Source organism: Elgaria multicarinata, chromosome 3, assembly GCF_023053635.1.
Source record: "Elgaria multicarinata webbii isolate HBS135686 ecotype San Diego chromosome 3, rElgMul1.1.pri, whole genome shotgun sequence".
Lineage (NCBI taxonomy): Eukaryota > Metazoa > Chordata > Lepidosauria > Squamata > Anguidae > Elgaria > Elgaria multicarinata.
Window position 1 is genome coordinate 66,616,062 of NC_086173.1, and position 23,110 is coordinate 66,639,171.

Genomic DNA, 23,110 nt, shown 5'->3' on the forward strand with positions numbered 1-23,110 from the left:
GTCCCTGCCTGCTCCTGGGATCCCCTGTGTGTCATTTACATGAACAGGGATGACCCCAGGACGATCCCTGGATAAACCTTAGGTCTAGCTAAGGCCCCAGTGTCCCAGACTGGGCTGGATATCGTCCCTGAGCCTGAGATTCTCCATCCCTGCTTTACAGGATGGCATTGACCAAAGTTGCCTGGAACTAAAGGGGCCTGGGTCTGAGTCTGAAGGCTAACTGAAGCATCTTAATTTTTATTGCCACCGTACTTCCTCCTCTAGCAGATCTAATCACTATTGTTTAAGCAGTAACCCAGCTATTACATGTCTACAGCTGACAAAAGAACTGAAGAGCGGAGAGCCTGCTGTCAAAATGTGCTGTCATGGGGAATACGTAGGGTGTGAAATTGAGGTAATAACTGGAATATCTGCAGCATCTGTTCAAAGGTTTTCAACAATTTTGGCCAAGCAGGATCCTCCCAGCTTTGGCTGAGTGATGATCTTTAATATCTGTCAAACATCGTTGTCTGTCTCCTGCCCGTATGATATAGTGTCAGAAGCCTGTACATTGATGGGGGGGGGGGAAAGCTTTCAAATTGTTGGGGAGGATTTGAAGTTGACAGTTCAGTCAGACGAGGGATGTCAGGGACAATAGTACATAGGGGACATGCATGGTTGACAGAACACTTAACTCAAGGAAGATAAAAGAGGGAGACGCTTGCATGCAAAGGACCTGAAGCGTCATCAACGGCCATTCTAATAGGAATAGGCACATGCCATTGTTGATTAACAGATTGCTTACAGCACTAGGTACTATTCGCTACATGCAAGGAGGACACTCAGTGGTGGGTATTAGTGCTTCCCACTTATCCTTTGTGGCAGGATCGGGGCCAGAGGCTTTATAAGCCCACGCTACTCTGGCCCCACCCTTGCTAGTGCTTCATCACAGCACCCACTCTGCACCTCTCTCTTGGCAGCACAGGATAAGACTATTCACTTCGGCCAAGGAGGATTTCTTCTTAACCCCGACTAGCCTTGGTTACTGGGGCTTCCCACCCCCAACTCTGTGTGGCATTACATGGGAAATGGTGGTGTCATGTTAAACCGGTTGGCGTCATGTGAGCAGGGCAGTGTAAGAAGGGATATCAGGGGATGAATTTTTGGGGATCAGCTTTCTGGTGATAAGGGAATCATCTAGCCTGTGTCCTTAGGGGCTCTATGGGGAAGGGAGGGACCTTCATTGTGGTCCCGAAGGTGTGGAGTTTCAGGAGGTATTGGAGGGTTTCCCTCGGTGTTTTAGGGTGTAGCCAATGAACCAGGTAGTACACCAGCTTCAGGGCAGGGCAAATTAACTCAGGTATAGTGGCATAAATGGGGGAAAGTCCTGGAGATGCTTCTTCCTCAGCATCCTGCACACAGCCAGAGATTTATTTATTTTTTGCTATAGGTTGCTTGTGTTATTGAATAAAAGTGGCTCTCAGCAGCCAGTACTTGAGGCTAGGTTCTTTCTTTCCAGTATAGTTGTAATTCTTGAAATATAAGTTCACTATCAACCTACCATTTGTAGATTGTTCTCATTTGGTTGAGAGTCTGACTTAGGCATAGTTCTGACTAGGGATGTGCTCCGCTCCGATTAGGAGCGTAGAAGCAGTAGCGGATTGGCCTGCTCCGCCTTACCCAGAGGCGGAGTAGGAGCGGACCGCGGACCCCCTAGAAGCAAGGCGAAGAGAAGCGACCATTTTTCGGAGCTCCGAGTTCAGTCGGAGCGCTCCGGTCGCCATCTTGAAAACATTTCGCCATAGGATTGCATTGCGGCAAATAATCGCGCATAACTACGTTGTTTTTGAAGCTATCGTTCTGGAAATTCTTGTGCACAGAGAGTCGTGGATGGGGGTCATTTTGAGACCACTCTCACCTCTCTGCGTGCTGTGGTTCACGTGCAATATTTTTTTAAAAATCGGGTCAACCGCGGGGCTCAAACTGCGTTTCGGCTTTTCGCCCATAGGATTGCATTGAGGGAAAGAATCGGGGATAACTGGGGGGGGGTTTAAGCTATCGTTCTGAAAATTCTTGTGCACAGAGAGTCGTGGATGGGGGTCATTTTGAGACCACTCTCAACTTTCTGCGTGCTGTGGTTCACGTGCAATATTTTTTTAAAAATCGGGTTAACCGCAGGGCTCAAACGGCGTTTCGGCTTTTCGCCCATAGGATTGCATTGAGGGAAAGAATCGGGGATAACTGGGGGGGGGTTTAAGCTATCGTTCTGAAAATTCTTGTGCACAGAGAGTCGTGGATGGGGGTCATTTTGAGACCACTCTCAACTTTCTGCGTGCTGTGGTTCACGTGCAATATTTTTTTAAAAATCGGGGTTTGGGTTTTTTTTTTTTATTATTATTATTTTTTTGGAAGCGATGACAGGCACATTCAACTCCCAATCCTGATGAGAATTCATCTCCTCAGAAAGCATCCTCCTCCAATCCCAGCGTTGGAGGGGGGACTAAGGCAGACCCACCCTGAGAACTTTCTGTTTTGTGTCTCTTTGTGGGTTGGCGTTCGTGGAGGGAACACTTACTTAGCTAGTGCTCCTGCTTTGGAGATAGATTAATTTAATATAGGTTTAGTTTGGCGCGTGTGTGTGTTTGTTTGCTTCTTTCTGACTTGTAGCTTAGTTTGCCCTGTGTTTTCCCCTTACTTTGATTTAATATAAACTTTATTTTTGAATTTTGGAGTGTGTGGTTGGGTTGGTTGCCCCCCCCTTCCCTGTATTAAAGCCTGACTGTTCTGCTTTTGTGAAAGCTTTCTTTTGAAAGCATACACACACTTTTTGTCCCATTTCCCTACATTTATATTCTTAAACATATTTTATTATATTCTTTCACATAGTCCATTAGTATATATTCTCATACATATTATATTAGTATTCATATTTTGTTCTTCTTATAGTAGTGGTTGGTTCTTTTTCCCCCTCCCCTCTCTTAAATCCTGATTGTGTTTCCTTCTATCTTCTATATACCAAATATACCAAAAAAATTGGATTCTCTTTTTCTTCTCTGTGTAACTTCGACGGAGTGGGCTGCTTTTGTCAAGTTCAACAGGCAGCCACAGATTGAGCATTTTGGGGAAAGCATACGCACACCATTTCCCTATTCTTAAACATATTATTATTATATTCTTTGACATAGTCTTAGTAGTCTATTAGTATACATTCTCATACATATTAGTAGTAGTATTCATATTTTGTTCTTCTTATAGTAGTGGTTGTCCCATTTCTTGTCCCATTTCCCTACATTTATTAGTAATATTCTAAAACATATTATTATATTCTTGTAGATATTCTTAGTAGTATATTCTCATACATATTAGTAGTAGTATATTTTATTGTTCTTGTCCCATTTCCCTACATTTAAACATATTATATTCTTCTTATACATATTCTTAGTAGTACCTTATACATAGTATTAGTAGTATTAATATTTTGTTAGTCATCATGAAAAGAGAAAGCAGGCGTGCTGAAAGCAGCAAGGCTCAGTCTGCCAGCAGGGCTTCCTCTCCTCCTGTGAAACTCAAACGGGCAACTCCTTGGCTGACTGCTCCAAAACAGAAGCAGGACAAGCAGCAGGCAGAGCCACTCTCTTCTGCAACTTGTGCCCGGCGTTCTCTTTTTGAGGGTGGGAATGGGAAAAGTGCCCGTTTGCAAGAGGCACGTGGCAGCAGTGCCATTAGAGGAGGAGGAGTATCCCCAACTCCTTCATTCTCCTTTCAGCCCACGAGCCCGCTGATGGACCTAGACGAGGTCCTCAGCACAGTGGAGGGGGGGGAGGAGGAGGAGGCGGTGGGCCTCCAGGATGTGGGGGCTGAGGAGGAGCAGCAGCAGGCCGAGGCTCTCTCCCCAGTCTCATCCCACACCCCTGTTTCTGTGGCAACACCAGAGAGCTCAGGCGGGCAATTGGTGGTGTCACCACAGAAACGAAAGACAAGCATCGTGTGGGACCACTTTGAGTTGGGAGCGGATCCCCGCTTTGCTGTCTGTCGCCACTGCAAACTCAGCCTAAGCAGGGGTTCATCGACAGGGCATTATGGAACCAGCAGCATGAAGATGCATCTTCATAGGCAGCACCAGGCGATCTTGCTGGGGAAAGAGGCGGGCAAGGCGACTGGTTCCAGGGGAAAGCCGAAGGCTGCTGCTGGCACTGCCACTCTAAGCTCTCCATCTCCCATCCCCACAAGGGTTAGGCAGGCAACCCTGCAGGACATGGGGTGGGGGAAGTATTGACCCACAAGATGGCGTTTTCCAATGCCCACCCAGGGTGCTACTGTGTTGGGGCATCTGCCGGGACTGACTCCTCCCCAATACTAGATCTATGACATGTCACTCTGCCTGCCCCTCTGCTAGCCTGTCCTCCTCGGTGACCGACTCGCTGGGATGGTTTGCGTTTGCAATGCGTGACTAACTGCAATGCTGGCTTAGAAACCAGCCATCACTTCCTTGTGCCCCCAGAAATGCCCGCAGCCTGCCTGCCTGCCTGCCCGCCTCCCCCGGGGTGCTGCTGTGGTGGGGCATCTGCCAGGACTGACTCCTCGCCTACTCTGCCTGCCTCTCTGCCCGCCTGGTGCCTGGTTTGCTCCCAATCGTCCTCCTCTGTGCCCCTCAAGGCGTAACTGCTGGCTTAGAAAGAAACAACCAGCCATCTTTGCCTCACTTTGCGCCCACTTATGGGTTGGTTTGCTATGCGTTAGTGCTCAAGCCATCCTTGCGGCACTACAATGCATGCTGCCTGCCTGCTTTCCATTGATGGTGCTATATAAATAAATAATAATAATAATAATAATTCTCCCCTTCCCGCCTTGCAGCGATGGTGTATGTGTCTTGCTTTGACTCAGGGGAGAAGTCCTTCCTGCGCTCACTTAGACTTTATCAAATTCAATAATCCCTTTTTCAAATGTGCCAGAAGATTTAGGGTTATCTCGTGGCATGTTGGGATTGCCTTGGAACTGGCCCCATTGAGCTGTCTGCAATTGCAACTTTAAATCCCTGACATACTGGAGTGTTCAAATTTCAAAAGTTCCCCTAACATCAGGGGATGATGGGATTGCCTTGAAACTTGGTGTCCATGGGGACACATGGGTAAGCTGTCATGGGACCAAAGGATAGGTTTCTAACGTGCAAATTGACGTAGTTGTAGAATGGGACTTGATTTGGGGTGAGTTAAAAAGTTTAAGCCGCGCCAAAAATCAGGGGATGATGGGATTTGCTTGCAACTTGGCGTGCATGTGGACACATGGATAAGCTCTCCTGGTGCCGAGTTTGAGGTTTCTAACATGCAAATTGACGGAGCTATCCCAAGGGGTGTGAATGGGGTGCCCGATTTTCATAAATTCCCCAAAAATCAGGGGATGATGGGATTGCCTTGAAACTTGGCGTGCATGTGGACACGTGGATAAGCTATCATGGTGCTGAGTTTGAGGTTTCTAACGTGCAAATTGACGTAGTTGTAGAATGGGACAATTTGGGGTGAGTTAAGCCATGCCAAAAATCAGGGGATGATGGGATTTGCTTGCAACTTGGCGTGCATGTGGACACATGGATAAGCTCTCCTGGTGCCGAGTTTGAGGTTTCTAACATGCAAATTGACGGAGCTATCCCAAGGGGTGTGAATGGGGTGCCCGATTTTCATAAATTCCCCAAAAATCAGGGGATGATGGGATTGCCTTGAAACTTGGCGTGCATGTGGACACGTGGATAAGCTATCATGGTGCTGAGTTTGAGGTTTCTAACGTGCAAATTGACGGAGCTATCTAAAGGGGTGTGAATTAGGGTTATGGGAGGTGCGTTAGAGGGTAGAGCCGCGCCAAAAATCAGGGGATGATGGGATTTGCTTGCAACTTGGCGTGCATGTGGACACATGGATAAGCTGCCCTGGTGCCGAGTTTGAGGTTTGTAACATGCAAATTGACGGAGCTATCCCAAGGGGTGTGAATGGGGTGCCCGATTTTCAAAAATTCGCCAAAAATCAGGGGATGATGGGATTGCCTTGAAACTTGGCGTGTGTGTGTATACGCCCATGAGGTGTCATGGTGCCAAACGTGAGGTTTCTAACTTCAACGGAAAAAAAGTTGTTTACTTTTTTAGCTTTCAATGCAAGCCTATGGGGGGGCAAAAACGGAGCTCCGGATCCGATCCGGAGCTCCGAGCGGAGCGGAGCGGAAGTGGGCGGAGCGGGGGCGGGGCGGAGCGACCCGCTCCGAAAAATGGCGGATCTGCAAGTGAAGCGGAGCGGGGGGTCCGTGCACACCCCTAGTTCTGACTTACCAACAGAGATGCCAAAACATGGAAAGGGTTCGATTTCATAATTCATAACTATTGTTAAATACATACATAAATCCCCGTATATACACACAATATGATACGTGTAGATTTGGACCTGGACTAATGTTAGTTTAATTCAAAATCCTTTAGTATATATAGTTTAAAATAAAAAATAAAACACCCACTCAATGTAGTGGCTACAGACAAAGGATACAAAAGATAAAGGGTCAGATGTCAATTTTATTTTTCTTCTTTTAAAGATTACACACAAGCTTTAAATATGATTTTGAAAAGCAGCACACCTTGGAACCCTAAGGAAATATAAGCACAGATTTCCCTATTTTGTGTATGTGTGTGTTTTCTGTTTTTCAAATAATTTGTCAGGGGATTTTTTTCTTCTTTTTCTTCTTCCTGAGAAAACAAACTTTTCTTATGTTGAAATGATTGCTTCATGCCTCAAAGCTATTTGTGGGTATCAGGAAGGGATCTAGCTGATTCAACTGACATCTTGCTGACAGACATATCAGACGGCCTGGCAAGGATGTCATAATCTTTGGTTATGCAAATCTGTGGATCTAGATTGCTTAGAGGCAGACTGCGGAGCAGATGATAATGTAGCCCCCTCGTAGTACATCAGCAATTGTTTTGACAGATGAATTTGAATGTTTCATGAATAACAAGGCAGGGAGGAAAATAGAGGTGGCTTTATGTGTTGCTGGATGTTTATCATCAAAATACAATTTAATATCAGTAAAAACATGATTCCCCTGCCCCATTTTTATTAATGACTAAAAGGAAAGGAAATGTACATTACTGGCTTTTTCTCATCTCTTGTTCCCAAAAAAGAACACAACAGCAAATGCAAATATATAAAAGGATGCCACAGGGAAGGTAGTCAAGAACTATTTTCCATGACCACAGAAATTTAGACCTGAAATAATGGGTATAAGTTACAGCTATCTTGATTCTCATTAAATATAAGGGGAAATGTCCTGACGGTAAGATCTGTGCAACAGTGGAACAGTCAACCTGCGGAGGTTGTGGGTTCTCCGCCTCTTGAGGATTTTAAGAAGAGGCTGGACAGCGACCTTCCCTGCAGCCACTAGATGATCCTTGTGGTCTATGCCAATCAATAATTATATGATTCTATTCAATACTGATTGACTACGAGGGCTCCTAAACTCCAGTATTATTGCTCTGATCCAGTAAGGGACCATTTATAGTAAGAAGCAGGCTTCTTGGTGTGAAAGTTGAGCAGTTTGTGTCTATCTTATGAAGAGGATGAAGTAGATCAAAAGTGGAGTACTTCTTACAGTCCAAGGAACGAATAACATTTTGGAGAAGCTCATTCCACTGGTGGGTGGGGCCAAAGGCAAAAGGGGTGGGGCCAAAATGCTAGCATACTGTAGCTTAAAGCTGTTACCACCAATAACTAAGCCTTAGGAGTAGCTTTTCAACATTTTAGAATGGAGGGGGAGGGAAGTGCACAAAAGCCACCAAATGATTGGAGGTTGGGGGAAAGGCGGTAGAGGCAGGAGAAGATTGGGGAACTTCAGAGGGCTAAATTGGGACCCCAGGAGAGCCAGATTTGGCCTCTCCCCTTGAGGTTCCCCACCCCTGAAGAAGACTCTAGCCCTCAAAAGCTAATGCCATAATCAGTCCTTGTTAACAGCAACAAAATAATACAGAACAAGTCTTAAAGGTAGGGTGACCATATGGAAAGGAGGACAGGGCTTCTGTATCTTTAACAGTTGTGTAGAAAAGGGAATTTCAGCAGGTGTCACTCGTATGCATACAGCACCTGGTGAAATTCCCTCTTCATCACAACAGTTAAAGCTGTGGGAGCCCTGCCCTCTTTTGTATCTGGTCACCCTACTTGAAGGTGTTACAAGACCTCCTGCTTGTCGAATAGTGGATTGGTTTGTTTCAAAAGGCTCCATGCATACAGCCCTGGCTGTTGCTCATTTGAATAGGGTTTTCTGCATAGAGATTTGCTGCACATCAGTGCTTAGAATGGGAAGTGCTACTGATTGTTGCACCAGTACCAAATGCTAATTCATGATGTTGCAGTGTTGTTTCTGGGGTGCTGCTTTGATAGTGCAAGCAAATAGGCTTGGCCAAATGATGGCAAACATGCCATAGGTGTATCACATCCCCCTCTCTGCCCACTGCAAAAGGTAAAGAAAATTTCTAATATTAGCACCAAGAATACTTTCTAATAGAGGACACATTTTTCAAGCTATTAAGTGGGAACTGCAATTACATAATGTGTGAAGTTACTCTTAGATCAGAGTATTTAATTTAACATATTCAGTTCATATGTCATGACTACGACGGATTTTTAAAAAACAAAAACAAACTCTGGTAGTCATGAATGAGTGAGAGTTAGTATGCTTGCTTCCAGCCACTCAGTCACTCCCACTGAGCTAAACAATCCAGGGACACTCCATCCATGGGTTCTTTATTGTGACATCTGAATGCAGAACTCTGGGTTGTTGGGGAGAGACAAACCAGAGTTGGAATCCAGGTTAAACCAGAGTTGGAACCCATGTGGTTAAACCATGGGTTTAAACTATGGCTTGTCACTTCCCAAGAACTGAAAGTTCTGCTTTCGGATGTCATTATAAACAACCAAGGGATGGAGTGTTTCTGGGTTGTTTAGGTCCTCCCATTTGCAGCAAGAGTGAATGGGTGACTGGAAGCCACAAGCTTGCTTGCTCCCATTTGTTCATGACTACTCAGGCTTAAAAAAAAAAAAATACTAAGCTGAGTAGCTGTGACATGTGAACCAGGCCACAGAGTTATTGTGAGGATAAAATGGGACCAACCCCACGTACACTGAATATATGTTTTAGCATAGCAGTGATATAATGTAATGTCTGGGGAGTCTTAGTGTGAAAGGAAAGGCATCAAATGGGGGCAGGCAGGGGAAAGAATGACTATGCCTAACAGATAATTGGGACCTGGGATCAAGATCTTAGAATGTCTGCAAAAATATTTTATAGAGGAGAATCAGAGGGCCTTAATGCATATGTTCACACATTATGCTCAAAAAGATGATAGTGCAAACAGCCCCACCTTGGCGAAACTCATGATGCAGTCAGGTCGACTTCAGACACAACCAAAGCTGATGATGTGCACTCCTGCACTCCACCGTGCACCCACCATAAAGAAGCAAGATTGGACGAATTTGGCTTTGTTCCTACAGGCCTGCACACAGAGTGCCTATATATCTTTAGAAGTATGGTGAAGGGGCTGGGTGCACATACAACCTCTCCACCCCACCCCAAGGTTGTTGGTCGCTGACTTGGCAAGCGTCCAAACAAAACAAGCTTTACATGTAGATTGTGGAGCAGCTTGCCCTGTGGATTATTGGAATTGCATGAAGACACTTACAATGAAGGATGTCCTAAGCTGCTGTATGTTATTTCTCTCACCTTGGCAGAGGATGATTTCAGTGGCCTCCCCACGGTGCATGTATTATGTGCCCTACCTGCTTGATACCAATCTCTGCATCTTTTCCTGACCGTAAACCACAGGTTCAGAAAAAATAGTTTATGGTTGTATTCCAGTGGGAAAATGCCCTACTAACATCCAAAAGCATCTTCCAGCCTATAATTTCCTAGCTATGTGGGGTTCCACAAATGGCCATGCCCCTTTACTGGCCCCACCCCTTTCTCCTGGCCCTCAATAATTTAGTGGTTTCTTAGCTTTTGCATGTTTTCCCCTTTGAGGTCCAAACACCTCTCCTAAGCCTTAGTTATTGGCAGCACAAGCCTTAAACTAAAATATGCTAAAGTATTTTTAGCCACACCTCTTTAATTTTTGGCACCACCCCTTTTGCCATCAGCCCCATCCACCCACTGGAATGTGGTCTCCAAGAGCCTCGTTGAAACTGAATTCAGCCCTCAGGTTGAAAGAGGTTCAATCCCCTGCTCTAGAGCATAAATAGCAGAATGGTTAATTCAGCCCTGCCATCCGCCCGCAAGTTGTAAAGCACTTCTTATTTCTATTACAGTTTTGATGGTGCACAGAATACATTCCTGGGGCGTGGCCTCTGGTTTCTATGGACTATATCCACCTTATAAAACTAACCTCTATGTGCTGAAAAAGGTGATAGGATTCAACTTGGAGACACAGGGCATGTCTACACCAGGGGGGGGGGAGTGGAGGGGGAGGATCTCCCGAAATGCTGATCACAAGATTCTCCCCCTCAGTCTACATGTGGTGTGTGACATCCCGGGAGGGAGAGGATGTCATGCCCACCATTTTTTAAAATCGAAAATGAATGCAGGAGCGCTCAAGCAATAACAGTATATATATATATTTTAAAATACTACCCTCCTGCTTCCCCCACCCCCAATGGGCACAGAGCTCCTGAGGAGCCACTTCCCAGCTCTTCCCGGTTACTTGCGAGGAGCCAGGATGAAACCGGGATGGCAGCCCACACCTCCTGCAGTCTCGAGACGATCCCGAGACTGTGGGAAAACCCGGGATTAAAGCCATCCCGGTTATCCCAGGGAAAGGGAGGGATCATCCCTCCCTGCCCTCAGGATCCCTTGTGCATCATGCGGACACACAGGGATGATCCCGGGGCGATCCCCAAGATATCCCATTGTCTAGACATGCCCACAGAGTTACACCAAGATCTGCCATTTATCTGTCCCTGTTGCAATACAACCTCCTTCAGAATGTGTCCCTGGGCTATCTTCATTTGTGCAGTCACCCCTTCAACCTGAGTACTCCTCTCCGAGTAAAAAATCACCTGTTGCACTGCCGGGGGAACTTTCTGACATTGTGAGGATGTGGAAAATGTTGACCTTTAACTCAATTGCCCATCACTTACAGGATGTCATTTGCAAGAGTCTCTTGAAATTTTGCCTGTCATGAACATCTGATGCAACCATTAGGCTTTTCTTGGGAAGGGTTGCAAATACCCATTTGCAATGGCACATTTCTGCCACCAGCACTAATACCCTTCGTAACATTCCTGCTAGTTGAAAGGCTGAATGAGAGGGAGAGAGAGAGAAAGATCAGCTACTTCTACACTGCTGTCTCTGTTGAAAGAGACATGACTCTTTCCTCTTCTTAAACCTGAAATCCTTTAAAATGCAAAAGAAGAAGTAAAAACAGCAACAACAACACCCAAGAGTGCTGATTATTTTAAATGAAGTACTAAAAGACCCAGCTTTGCTGAGGGGCAAAAGAAATAAAGTGTCTTCCCTTAAATTTTTATTTCTGCTATCATGATGCCCTGCTGCATAGACCCTGATAAATGACTGCCATTTACAAATGACTGAATGCTTACCTGTTTGTAAGACAAGTCACCTTGGATGCCATCTGTCATTCTCACAGGGTGCCTGCTTTCTATTCCTTACAGCAATTGAACAATGTGCCTGAGAGAACTCTTTAAAATCATATCAGTAAAGATATTTCCTTGGGAATCTATAAAGCATCTTGGAGGTTGCTTCCCTATTATTATCTCCTGCCACTTTAGTGCTCTTTCTGTCATCTCTAGAAACAACAAATAAACTCAGTCAAGCAAGCACAGGACATCCTTTAACCAAGGTTTTTCTTTTTATGTCCCATTGTGCCCCACCCTGATTTTAATTTTGGTTTGAATTTTTACTTTTTCTGCATGAGCGTCACTTTCTGTATCAGAAGACACGGGCAGCATATAGATAAATTGTGTAGGTCAGGGCATCCTCACCCGGTTGCCTCTCAGTATTCCTCCAGGGGGTAGGAATTGGAGACCACTCCCCTCTGGGAGGAATATATGGTTATCTCTGGTCTGTTATCAGAGATAACTGCAGGTTGGTGAGGACTCACCTGCAGAGCACCTTTCCCATTGCATGAGCAAAGCAACTGGAACTGAGCTGGGCAGGATCTACACTACTGCTTTATAATGGTTTATAACAGTTTTGACACATTCCATGAATTGTTTTCAAAGTGTTATATCCTGCTTGGTGTAGATCTGGCCCTTCCACCCTTAGTTGGTTGGCTTCACCTGCTCCATGTCGTCTCTCCAATGGGAGATGGTGTGAGACAGGTGAAGCAGCTTTGCTGTGTGTAGGCCTTCTCCAATGGTAGAAGGCCCACATGCAGTGAAGCTGATTCCTAGTGGACACATTGGCAAGAACATCCTCCCAATGTGCTTTCCAAGAACTGAATGACACCAAGGGACATGGCCAAAGCCCTCTTGCCATCATGAGATATGGTCATACCTCCAACATCAGGAGGCATGGCCATGACCCTGAACATCATGTAGCCTGCTTTGAAGAGGGGTGTCATTTGCTACCCCAACCCACTTTTGTTTGCCTTCACCTGGCATAGGTACAGCAACAAGACTATTGTTATCTGATTCTCTCATTATGGCATGAATATTCATCTTTTGCAAAGGGATGTTCTTTAGTGTGAAACTACTGGATCAGCCAATATAAAAGTGCTAAGATGATTATACCCATAAAACAACCTTCTCCAACCTGATGCCCTCCAGATGTTTTGGATTACAACCCACAACATTCCTGACCATTGGCAATGCTGACCTTGACTAATGGGAGCTGAAGTGCAAAACGTCAAGATGGTGCCAGGTTGGGGAAGGCTGCCATAAGAGGTCAGACCAAGGGTCCATCTAGTCCAGCATCCTGCTTCCATCAAGCGACAGCCAGATGTTTCTGGAAAGCCAACCACAAGGCATTAAGTTAATGGCCCTTATCTGCTGCTTGCACAGACACAGCCATGGGGCCTGTCTACACGTCGTACTGAAGGCGCATGCATGTGCCCCCAGTACGCCCCCAAAACGATGGTGTAGACTGCAGCCCAGAAGAGACAGAGGAGGAGGCGGCTGGGGAATCCAGCCGCGTCCTTGCCGTCGCCGCCTCCCCGCCGGCCTCCTGCTGCCGGGGTAAGAGCGACCCGGGTTGGAGAGCTCGGCGGAAGCGGAAGCCGAGCTCTCCGAGCTGGGTCGCTCTTACCCCGGCAGCAGGAGGCCGGTGGGGAGGCGGCGGCAGCAGCAAGGATGCAGCCGGTTCCCCAGCCGCCTCCTCGCCGGCCTCCTGCTTCCGCTTCCGCCGAGCTCTCCGACCCGGGTCGCTCTTACCCCGGCAGCAGGAGACCGGCGGGGAGGCAGCAAGGACGCGGCCAGATTCCCCAGCCGCCTCCTCCTCCGTATCTTCTGGGCTGCAGTCTACACCATCATTTTGGGGGCGTACTGGGGGCACATGCATGTGCCTTCAGTACGACATGTAGACAGGCCCCAGGTAACTTATATTTAGAGAAATGCCACTTTGGAACCTGGACCCAGGGAGGCCAGAGCTCTCTGGAGTGAGAGTGGGAAATGGGAGGGGGACATTTCTCTCATCTGAAAGGGTGCATCATAGTCTAGTACAGACGTCTCTAACCTGATGCCCCCAGATGTTTTGGATGAGAACCCCCAGCATTTCTGAGCATTGGCCATGTTGGCCAGGGCTGATAGGAGCTGGAGTTCAAAACAGGGTAGGGAAGGCTGGTCTAGTGTTCTAAAGCTCCACATTAAAAAATGACTAGCACAGGCTGGGCCTCTCTCCCGTTTGCATTTCTAACATGGACATATTGTGGTTACTTCTGTTGTCATTTCAAAACACTATGATCTGGATGATCTCAGGAGATCTATAGTATTTGGCAGCCTTACCCAACCTGATGTCCTCCAAAAGTTTGGGGCTTCAATTCCTATCAGCCCCAGCCAGCCTAGCCAGTGGTTAGAAATAGTGGGAGTTGTAGTCCAAAACATCTGGAGGGTACCAGGTTGCAGAAGGCTAAGTGACCATCCCTTTATTGGGCATTCTGCCTCACGTTCACATTATCCTGGCCCTGTAATTCTATTATTCTACATCAGTAAGCCTAGAAAGCAGAGGATATGAAAATGAACTCCAGCCAATTTATTGGATCTAGCACACACTTCATATCCGCAATTGCAAAGAGTTTCCCCAAGTGTTTGAAACCTCATTGCCAGTAAGGTTTACTTTTAATTTCACAGTGTCACTTGTAAAAGAAATAAAACCAGGTTCCTAATTGACTTTGGAATGTACCCTACTTAGCCTTTGTCAACATAATTTCTCACCTTTTCCGCCAACGACATGATCTTTCTTTTTAAATCTCGGAGAGCCGCTGATTTTCTTTTTATTATGCCAGAAGCTGTAATTCGCAAAATGAGCAGAGATTGTACTTTCCGTTATTTGCCATTTGCATTAATGTTATTACTCCCGTGAAAGCCACTGACAATACAGTGTAGTTAGGCATTAGCTGTAGCTGTTCTAATGCTAAAGAGCGTCACGTACCTGCAGAAAAATGAGTGAAGCTTTTATTTGAGAGGGTAATTGGCAGGCAAAGAATATTCAGGGATCCCAGAGCAAAATGCCTTTTCGTGTTTTTCGAGTGTTCTTGTAGCGTGCCCCTCTTTCTGTAAGAACAAGAGAAGTGGTCCTGGATCCTTTTTCAGTGTTTTCATTTTGAAGCTTCTTTGAATATTACATTTTGAAGTGAACAATAAAATACCCTGAAAAATGTAAAGTATGAATGTGACAAGCAAGTATTTGAAAACCGGTACGTTTTGTTGCATAGGGCAAACATCAGCTTCTGGGGATGGGGAAAAGTTGGATTTTTATAGGGAAAACACCTTACCCCTCCCTCCCCATCACAGCATTGAGCTTCCTCCCTACAGCTACTATTATTCTTTTAAAACCATCAGAGATCTTATTCACAGATCTCCTGCTTCACATCTAGGATGGCCATCAGAGAGCTGGAACTGGATGTGGCTCCCTGTTTAGCGTAAACTCTGGAACAAACCTGCATTTGTGACCCTGAAACATATGAAACCATCTTTTATTTCACTACAGTGAAGTTGCAGAATTTGCAGCAGGGCTTAGATGTGACGTTTTCCCTATCTGATGGATAGTTGATCCATGCATTGTCAAAATTAAAAGATTTAGCTCCTTGGGAAAGGGAGTTTTATTTTTTATTTTGCTTTGCTCCTGTTACTCGGTTCAGAGCCATGCATTGCCTTGATGGTGAAATAGAAATGATATTTTTGTACTCTCCACATCACAACACTCTCCAAATCTTTGTAGGAAAGGTCTCATTAGGGTTGTAGCTTGCTAGATGAACCTGACCAGTCAAGCTGCACACAGTGAAGCAAATAAACAGCAGACATAAAACCCACAAAGGCATTTTCCCCTTTATCTTGTCACTGTTGACTCGCGTACATGGTAAATCAAAGTTGTACATACTGAGATCTTATCCTCATTAGCTGCAAGAAAGGTCACTGTATGTACAGCTTCGTAGCATATGTCAGATTAGAGAATCAGTAGTATTATTATTTTTAAGATACCATATCTTTGGGATATGTTTCATTAAACTATTTTGTTTCAAATACAGATGGTAATCAGCAGTTGACCTTTACAACAAAAGGAATAGTCTTGCTGACATTCTCATGACAGGGATAAAAAGAAAGCTGATTCCAGAGTACTGCATTGTAGAATTTATCTGTGTAATTGGGATATAACACAAGTGAAAAGATGACTTTTCTAAGCATCACAGCATCACTGAAATTTATCAGATGGGTGCTATTATCAGCTGAGAATGTTGAGTAGATGGCACTCAACCCATATGGTACTTTTTCTTTTGACCTCTTAACCAGATCAGTCCCAGCATATTTCATGGCCAGATTCTGACCCCAAAAAATCTTTACCATTGTTGTTTTCAGTTAAAACAGCTAGATTTTTAAATTGAAATCGGTTCCAGGTATGAGATCTAGATGATAATGATGATGATGATGATCCCAATCTGCCTTTTGCCCAGTGCTGGGCCTCAAGGCAGCCTTACAAAATTGGAATGTATACAGTTAAAACCTATAAATAGGAGTATACAAAAGTTTAAAATATAATTAAATACACTGCAATATTAAACATTTTAAACAGCAGAAAATTATTGGTCCCAATGAAATTAGTCAGTTATAACCAACTCAGGAAATGGCCTTATCCCTGGGCAGACTATTTGTCTAGTTAGTCCAGTAATGTCTACTTTAACTTCGAGCAGTTCTTGAGAAAAGGTTCTTCACATCACTTTTTACCTGATCCTTTTACCTGGAGATACCACCGATTGAAACGAAGACCTTCTCATACAAAGCATATGCTCTACCACTATGGACCCAACTCAAGTTGATGGGAGGGGCAGGTTTGATTGCTACTACTATCTAATGATATGGAATATGCCATTTTCCTAGCCAAGCAAAATACCTGAGGCAAAATACGGTGAGCTATCAAAATAGTGCAGAAGAATAATAGGCCAACAGGCCACCAACAGCTTTCTGGCAAATCTGGGCTCAAGTTGAACCACTCAAATAAGAAGTTCAGTATATGACCAGGGGAGAAGGTGTTCTCAGAAGTGCCTGACATAATTAAATAAAGCAATGTTTTCCTTCCTTGGAACATTCAAGAAAAGGAGAAAAAGCCTAACTTTCAAGCTCTTCTTACTGATGACCCACCAAAGTAAACCCCCTCAGCTCTTTCTTTATAGGTTAAGAAACAAGGCTGCAGTTATGCCTAGAAGATGCCATTGGGCTAAACCCAATGTTACAGGATTAGACTTCTTCTCATTCCATAGAAATTTCCCCTTCCAACTTCAGAGGTTGCCAACCATCAACATTGGATTACGCCCTTACAAAATAAAGACTAAAAATTCACAACAAAGAATACAGTAATGTAACCCCCTCCCAAATAAGATGAATTACTTCAAAAATAACAGTCATATAAATAATATACAAATGGTACTGTGAGACTATTAAGATATATCAACATAAGATAATAACAGTCTGTTTAAAAAGCAATGTTGTTGATTGCCAATTGCTAGACACATATCAGCTGTGTCTTTTCTGTGTCAAATTATCAGACCAGTTCACAAAACATCTGCTTCCTGTCTCAGCATGGGTCCAGAAGGCTCAATATCAGGGCTTATACTTATGGGGAATATAATAAAAATGGTTTTGATTTAATGTTTTACTAAACTTTCCCCCTATTTTTTGTGTTAATCCATCTAGTTGGCTTAGAGTAACACCCACCATATGCTTAAAATGGATGCTGTAACAGGTTCCTTTATTCAGATTTGTAGGTTCTAAATAAGGATTTTTATATTCAGATATTGAAATCTCAAACATGTATGGAAAATGGAATGGCCCAGCCTAATTTTGGGGTTTTCACATATGGGAAAAGTCTTAAAATAACCAGGGGGGGGACTTACCACTCCAACTGCATCCATATTCAAAGAAATAGTTTTCATGTCCTTCTAGATCCATAGTACAAGAAGCTTCCACCTATATACCAATTATATAAATAATTCACCTGAAATACATTTGAAGTTAGGTTAGTTTCCAAGATAACAGACCAATTGAAGAGTCTTGATCTCTTAAAGGGAAAGACTCACTAATTAACCCTAAAGAGTCCTAATCACTCTAAAACATGGCACACAGTCCAATATATTCTCTGCAAATAAGATTAGCAATACAACAGACCTACCTTTCTTTCCTTAATATAAATTAGACTACTATAAATTTTGCAACCAACAGTAATTCTAACAGTGGCAAGGGGCTGCTTTTGATCACCACCTCTGATCCTAATATTCATTATATGTCTGCCCTCCAATCAATCTCATCATTGAGGCCACTAGGGGTCAGTGTATTTAATTTGTAATTTCAATATACTTCCTTCTTTCAAAGCTATTGTATAGTTCTGTTCCTTGAGATGGTATCTGTTCCATACATCAGAAACTAAGGCTCCCCCCTGCCCCATCATGGTTATACTCTTGGGTCAATACATCTGAAGAGCCACAAGTTGCCCAGCTGTTTGGCCTCAGATGCACCTTGAGGAGTAGAATGGACCACTCCAGATCTGCAGCTAGTATTACTGTGTATCAACTAACATTTCAAATGACTTGTCCTTTTAATTGTCTTGTCCCTTTAAATGGTCTGCTTTCTGGGCTCAGGATATCCTCTACCAACTGACTACAAATACTGTTCTGGAGACTAATAGTGACACTAGCAATTTTGCACCTGAGTTGTTAAAAGACCTTTTCTAGTCTTAATAGAGGGCCCATCTCATTACAATCTCTGTAACAGTTTGGGGATGTCCTCTTTCGTGTCATCTCAGTTTGAAGGGAAGCCCTCAAATGAGCCATTTCATGTGAACCCACCCTTTAATAAATAGAAAACAACATTCAGTTGCTGCCTAGTATTCTCCAAGGGCTCATTGTGTAGTTTTGTATCAAATGACATTGAAAATTTGATTACTGATGGGTAGTCCATTATTACCATGGCAGCACTTGCTTCATGGCAGTCTGAGGCTGTGGGCTTTGGGCCACAACAGTGTGTAACACAATAACTGTCTGAGTTTGTGAGGAATTCTGTTGTTTCGACAAAATGCATGTTAATTTGGTCCTTCAGCAGAATAATCCAAAAGAGAGGGGGTGGAGAAATAGAGAGGGAGGGAAGGAGAAGAAACCATTTGGCTCTGAAATGTTCAGGTGCATAGCCTGATCCTTCCAGAAACTTTTCAAAAAGTATTTATCTCAACTTTTAAAAGTTCCTGGGGGGAAAAAAAGCACAGATGCTCTGAATATGTAAAGAAAAAGAACAATGCTACCTCCTCTGGTTTTTGATACGCCAAGATCAGTGATAAGACGATCTCGCCTGTTATAATAACCTTGCGCTCCGTCCTTTGAAGCCATTCACCGATTTCTTTGCCGCAGCCCACGCACCTTGCTCTCACTTATCCTCTTTGTGGTGCGGCTGCTTTTGTTTTTCTGGGAGCAGCCTGATCTGATCTAATCTGCTCTGTCTTCTTATATTGAAATTAACAAGGCATATACCCTGAGGCACAGGCTATATCTACACCAGTGAAGCACAAATGAACTTGAACACGAGGTCAATCAACTGCACAAAATACATCACACAGTTATTCCAAGCCTCACGCTGTGTCTATAATTGCCCCTTGTTCTGTCATTAGAGCTCCCCTACAAGTCATTATTTTGAGTCAGCAAAGCTGCAGGGAGTATTCAGCCCAACGGTTAGTGGAAAGCTGGATAGATAATATAAATATCTCCCTATACTCACATATGAGAAGCAGGTATTTAGATTAGCTCTTATAAAGTGCGCAGCTGTTTAGTCCCTTTATGAACCCAAAGCAAAGCCATAATCATGAAATGTTCAATATGGGTTCTCTTTTAAGTATTCTCCAGGAAGGAAGCAAGGACTCCATAAGCTGACAGTGTTCCAAAGCAAAGGAGCAGAAAATGGACCCCATGTTCTTCATTATGGCTCTAAACCCAGCTTTAAGGACTGCAACCAGTGAACTGCTCAAAAATCACCAAGGCACCATAAAAGTGTGGCCTTGAAAGTTGCTTTGAATTATTGTTGAAGTGAACCGAGTCTCACAAAAGAATGCCTCTTACAACACATCACCTCTAGGGCAACAAGACAAGTAACTGGGTGGAGATTAGGAGCATAGTTTTCTATGATTCCCAGGGTGACAATCAGCATCTCTAGGTCAGGGTGTCTTCCAGGAGGGAAGCATGGGTCAGCAGGATAACAAATGATAAATGTCCAGCTGATTTGGAGAGCCATCTCTTGGGGGGAAATCGCATTTGCTTGCCATTGCTTCTCCGCCCATGTGTTTGTCCCTCATTACTTTCTTTTTTGGAACAGGAAGTAAACAATGTGCACATGGCCCATTCAATGGGCTGTTTTGATCCCACTGCTTCTCCCATACACAGCAGGAGATAGCAACTTTAAAAATAAGTCAGACTTACTGGGGTGATTTTTTGTCACACGAAGAAGGCTAGACGGGGCAGGAAGCATGCAGGAGGCAGACAATGTCATGACAGAGACCCATGAAAGTCCTGCAAAATCCATGAGTGCCCAGTAATGAGCGTGCAATAAAACACTTGTCTGATGGAGCTCTTGGACCACCAGAATGGCATTTTGCTGAATAAGGATTTCCAAATGAAGACTCTATCATCAAACATTGACAATGAGCAAACCATCTTAAATTCATGCCATAACCAACTAAAATTCAACTAACTCAAAATAAATCCTTAGACGAGGTGCTCCCAATGAGAGCCACCATGCATTTCATTATCAATGCACTTTGACATTTCAAATCATAAAGCAACACAAATGCTTGAGCTATTGGACAATACAGAAGAGCTTTGGCTATTGGGTGGTATAGAAATGTAATAAATAAATGAATAAATAAATAAATTGTCCCATAAAACAGGGCCAGCTCCAGGTTTTGAAGGTCACCCTCAATGAGCCCCCTAAGAACATAAGTGCCATGCTGGATCAGAGCAAGAGTCCATCTAGTCACATGGTGCAACAGCACCCTCCCACCCATATTCCCCAACAACTGGTGCACACAGGCTTAGTGAGTCTACTTTCTCACTGCTATTGTCACCAGCTCCTCATCTTTCCAATCATCATTTTTTTTTACATTGCTTGCTTGCTTGACAGAGAGCCAATGAGTGACATCTATTATTGCTCCTTCTCATCACTACCATTGTCTAGGCCAGAGGGAAATGCAGGTGAAGAAAGAAGTTGCAATGGTGAAATGGAGGAGCAACTCCAGGGGGGCTCTTGTCAGTGTGTGTGTGGGGGGGACCCTGTTAGGATGTAAACCCTTGGCAGTTGGCCCACCATGCCTAATTTTAATGCCATAAAGACATGAATTATGAATAGTGTGTTTTTCTTTAGGTCCTTGCACACCACCCTTCCCATTTAATTTGCACATCTTGCCTAGATGATTGGTTTTGGGAAAAGCTGGAAGAACGCCAATCAGGGAGTTTCTCAGCTGCTCTCAGTGCCAGTCAGTTGGACAGCAACTAGCACATTTTGGTGATGACAGAAGGGCATCCATGGGCTGAGGTAGAGGCATCTGTAGGCTCTATGTGGCCTGTGAGCTGAATGTTGCCTGCAGGTGCCTTAGGAATTGACATGTTGGATCAGACTGAAGCTCACAAGCAGGCTGAGATTGATTTAAAAGGCTTTGGTCTGGTTATTCCCCAGCATCCAACCAACTGGCTGAGAGGAAGGGCAACTGATAGAAATGTCATAGCTAATATGCATTTATAGGTCTATCTTCCAAGAATTTTCCCAATCATGTAGGGTCATAAGAACTGCCTTTCCAGATCACCCCATCTCTGTGGGATCTACATAAGAACAAAAGAGTCATGCTGGATCTGACCAAGGATCCATTTAGTCCAGGATGCTGTTTGCATAGTGTCCAATCAGCTGTTGACCAGGAACCCACAAACAGGACATGGTGCAATAGCACTCTCCCACCCATATTACCCACTGGTGTACATAGGCATACTGCCTCTGATACCGGAGGTAGCACATCATCATCAGGACTAGTAGCTATGATTGCCCTCTCCTCCAGGAATTTATCCAACCCCCCTTTAAAGCCATCCAAATTAGTGGCCATGACTAACTCTTGTGGTAGTGTATTCCATAGTTTAACTATGCACTGTTTGAAGAAGTACTTCCTTTTATCTGTCCTGAATCTCCCTGCAATCAGCTTCATGGAATAATCCCAGGTTCTAGTTTTATGGGAGGAAAATATCTTCCTATCCATACACCATGCATAATTTTGTACACCTCTGTCTATCTCCCCTTAACCTCCTTTTTCAAAGCTAAACAATCCCATCTGTTGCAACCTTCCTGCATAGGACAGATACTCCAGCCCTTTGATTATTTTAGTTGCCCCTTTCTGCACTTTTTCCTGTTCTTCAGTATCATTTTTTAGGTGTGGTGACCAAAACTGTACACAATATTTTAAGTGTGGTGGCACCATAGCTTATGATACTGGCAGTTTTATTCTCAATTCCTTTTCTAATAATGCCCAACATGGAGTTTGTCTTCTTTACAGTGACCACACACTGGGTTGACATTTTCATTGAGCTCTCCCCCAAGATCTTTTTCTTGGTTGGTCACTGCCAGCTGAGATCCCATCAGGTTATACTCGAAGTTGGGATGTTTGGCCTAAACATGCATCACCTTATACTTGCTTACACTGAACCACATCTGCCATTTGGATGCCCACTCTCCCAGCTTGGAGATCCTTTGGATCTCCTCATAATCCCTTTTTGTTTTAACCACCTTAAATAATTTGGTGTCATAGGCAAACTTGGCCACTTCACTGCTAACTTCTAATTCCAGATCATTTATGAACAAGTTGAAAAGAGTTGGTTCCAATACGATCCCTGTGTGACCACACTATTTACTTCCCTCCGTTGGGAGAATTTACCATTGATTCCTATCTGATCTGATCAAGATAAAGGTAAGTGTGGCGTTACACCCCACAAGTCAATTCCAAATGTATGTCTGCAGTTTGTAAGTCTGTGGTTTTTAGAATGTTGGCCTGAGTGGGCGGAGTTAGAATGTCTTGGGAGGGGGAGGAGTGATATATAAGGGAATGACTGAGGGGATTGAGAGATCTTTTCAGGGGAACTTGTTAGATACTCTTAGAGTCTGTAGTGCTCTCTGTATTTATGGTACTTAAGTTCTGGGAAATTTGAGAGTCAGTGTAGTGAGTGGTGTCTTTAGAGTGTGGTGTGCACGTAGTGGATGTATATTAATCAATACTGAGGATAAAGAAAGTTCAAGAGTGATTGTGTGAGAAAAAGGAAAGCGCGTATGTGAATGAGTGACAGGATTGTATGAAAGGTTTCAAAAAGGTTTTTAAATGTTGTTATTTGAAACAAAGCTTATGAACTTTTAAAAATAAATTTTGATTGTTTTGT

General features: G+C 44.0%; 1 protein-coding gene across 3 annotated transcripts in view; it reads left to right on the top strand.

The window, feature by feature from the left end:
* HMMR (hyaluronan mediated motility receptor) overlaps nucleotides 1-23,110 on the top strand; it is a 278,226-nt gene that overhangs the window by 192,892 nt on the left and 62,224 nt on the right. The window lies entirely within an intron of this gene.